This window comes from Peromyscus maniculatus, chromosome 17 (assembly GCF_049852395.1).
Source record: "Peromyscus maniculatus bairdii isolate BWxNUB_F1_BW_parent chromosome 17, HU_Pman_BW_mat_3.1, whole genome shotgun sequence".
In the NCBI taxonomy this organism is placed as follows: domain Eukaryota; kingdom Metazoa; phylum Chordata; class Mammalia; order Rodentia; family Cricetidae; genus Peromyscus; species Peromyscus maniculatus.
Window position 1 is genome coordinate 11,337,688 of NC_134868.1, and position 3,664 is coordinate 11,341,351.

The window sequence follows — 3,664 nt, forward strand, 5'->3', positions numbered from 1 at the left end:
TAAGTTCAAAACCACCCTGTACTATATGAGATTGACTCAGTCTAGGAAAGAAACAGAGCCAGGCCGTGGTGGCACACACTTTTAATCCCAGCACTAGGAAGGAAGAAAAACAGCTGGGCAGAGAAAGGTATATAAGGCGTGAGGAGACAGGAACTAAAGCCTTTTCAGTCTGCTGTGTCCTTGAGCGAAGAGGTGGCTGTGGCTTGTTCCATTGTCTCTCTTATCTTTCAACATTTACCCCAATATCTGGCTTTGTATGTTTTATTGTAAGCCCTTTAGAAATTCAAGCAACCCAGTTGATCTTTATATCTTGACCTCTTTTGGTGCTTTGTAGGGATGATGATGGTTAAGAGACACAATGATCTCGAGTATTAGTATATGCACTCAAAATTCTGTTAAGAATTATACTGGTTTAATAAAGTGACAGTAGATGGCCATCCTTTAAGATATAGGGCCTCAATAACCTGGGGGAATTGGGTAAGTTTCTGACACGAGGCATGATTTTCTTCCTACTGAGTGAGACTTAAGTTCAATTAGACTGCTATTGGTTACTGTTAAGGTATGCATGCCACTATTGAACCTTCATATCATGCCACACTGTTTCTTATTGTGGTTCATAAGCATCACAGCTGGTAGGACTATTAGGTGTTTCCCTCTCTAATGTAGTGTGAAGTGACTTCAGTTGGAAAGACAGAAATTGATAAAATTTGATGCTTAAAATGTGGCTACAAATTTTTTGGCTGTAGTGGCTTAAATTCACAAATTGTGACAGAAATGATGCTTTGAGTCTTCTGAGATTAAGTGAAAAAAACATTTATCTTTACTATCTATCATCTATCTATATATATCTATCATCTATCTATATGTATTTATCTATCATATATAATATATATGTACACACACACACATATATATAGATAAACAATCTATCTTCTCTCCGTCATCTCTTTCTTTCTCTTGCTCAACCACCTTCTCTTACTGCATAATTGATTATTTGGAAAAGTTAGTTGTAGGAATATTAATGAGACATACACTGAAAAGCAGTGAGGCTCTCTCACTCAAAGTGAGTGCTGACTCTTCAGGTACATGCAAACTAATTCTTTGAGCCTCCTTAAGTTTTTGTGTGAGTTTGCTCAGTCTAGCATCTTGACTCAATGGCATGTGCCATAAGATTCTGTTTCTGAATTTAAATCATGTAGCAATTACTCCTGAATTCCTGACCCTCACACAGATTGAGTACTAATTAAATAGTTAAAATTGTTTTCAATCACCCAGTTTCAAAGCTAGAGATAGAGAGTAATAAATATGTAGTCTACCTTGTTTGGTAACCATTGTTTGGTGGTGTGTGTAAGCATGTGTGCATGTGAAATAGTTTGGGGATGTAATCTGAACGAACAGATTTAGTCAAAAGAGTGGAAGAATATGTTTCATGAAGTACAGGGAGGGAGGCAAGTAAGCTTGAAAACAATAAACTGAAGCTTGAGTGTCACCACAGCTTTGGAGAATTTTGAAAGGGTTTCTATGTCCATTCATGTAATTTTCTCAATTATAAATAGAACCCTCCCATAGTTGAATGAATTGGAAACTTCAATTTTATTGGATTGAACTCAGTCTCAGAGACAGGTTAGGTTCTTTCATTGAATTTTCCATTAGGAATGGAAAAGAAGAGAAAGTTCTTAAGGTAGCTGAGGGAGGTAGACATAGAAGCCTACAATCAGATAGAGAAAATAATAACAGATAATCCCATATTAGTTCTATATATTTGTCATTAGTATCTAGGAAGGACTTCTTAAGTCAATCTGTTTTTGTAAACTCACAACTTAACCAATAGCATCTTTAATTAATCATTAAAATTAAGGGATTTCTTAAATAAAATAGAAAGGAAGAAGTAAGTCTATTTAACTTAAATAAAATTTCCCCTAGGAAGTCTTCCTTGGTTCCCTTGCCCTTGACTTTGTATATGATATTTTCCGCTTAGTTCTCTGTGCATTGTGTGACAGTGTTAATTGCCAACTTGAAAGAATATAGAATTATGTGGAATCTGAGAATCTGGGGACAGGGGCTGTGTGAGATTATCTTGATTCTTTAATTGGGGGGGGGGAGCCATGCACTGCAATTGGCATACTTTCCTCATAAAGGGTTCCTGGACTGTATAAAAGTATGCTAAACAGAAGCATGCTTATATTTATCCCCCTGTATCCTGAATTGCATGCTTGTGAAGAGCTGTTAAAAGTACCATTGACTTAAATGATCTGTCATGATATGCTAAAATTAACCTTTTGTCTATTAAATTGATTTGGCTATAGTATTTTTTATCTGAAAAACTGAGATTAAAAATTGTTACCAAGAATGGGGTCATTATGATAACTTTATTATGTGGTTTTTCTTTTGGGGGGCCTGAAAATATTTTCTGGAAGTAATATAGAACAATTTGAAACCATTGGTAAGAAAACCCTTGGTTTCTGTAGGCAGACCTTACTAGGTTAATCTCTTATGCAGTTGAAAGGTAAGAATACAGAGCAATATGTAGAGAGTAGAGTCCTTGTTCATGAGGTTCAGTTCAGAGAGCAATTAGGACTCTCTCAAGAACAGTTTGTGGTGATTTGTGAGAAATTTTCGCCAAGAAACTGGCTCCATTTAACTTATATCCTGAGGACCTTAATTAAATTTAATTTAAATGTGAATAAATTTGTTTGATAAAGAAAATTTCAAGACAGGAAATCATTCAATATGATGCTGTGAAGCAGCGTTAATTGGTAAAATAGTAAGTACAACAGAAGAGAACACTCATGTGCTTCATTGGGACAATAGAAAAGTGTCCTGAAGGTACACACCTGCTCTTGCAGGCTCCATCTTTTGAAGCTCTAAGTTCATTCAAAGGAAGAAAGTCTAGGCTGAACAGATTCTCTGACCCTTGACATGAAGCAGACCTGGGTAAGAGAGAATCTGTGTATGTTCCAGGAATTACATACACACATACCACAGTCTAGAGTCTTTGAACTTTAAAACTCTTGGAATTGTTAAAGATTATAGGGGCTTTAAAATTGTACTTAATGCATTGTAATATGTTTGGGAGTCTTGAGGACAAGGAAGATTACAGTTGAGAAGTGGCGAAGTAGTGTGTTTGTATATCATTGACAAGGGGTGGAGACAATATGGTTGTTATTAATTGTCAATTTGACAGAATCTAAAATCTCCTGCAAACCAGATTAACAGCCATATTTGTCCAAGATTATCTTATTTTAACAGAAGTATGGAGACCTGTCTTATACGTGACATCACTTTATGTGGAGCAAAGGGATGTGGGAGAACTAAATGGAAAAGATGAGGTAAAGAGCTTTATGTTACATTCACCTCTTCCTGTTTCTGATTGTGGGTGAGGTGCAGCTTCAAGTTCCTGCAGCCTTGACTTCCTTATGATGTACCTTGTGCTGTGGGTTAAAATCCATCCTTTTACCTTTAGAGTTCTTAATCAGAGTATTGTATTACGGCAACAGGAAAGGAAGCTAGGAAACAGCATTCTAAATCCTTATTTACCTCTTGTATTTCTACTATATCATATATTTTGGATGTTGGGGGAAGTTTATCTAATGATATCACTGTATCTTGGCACGAGTAGATGTCTACATAGTATCTGAGCAAATCTATGACTAGATATTAGATA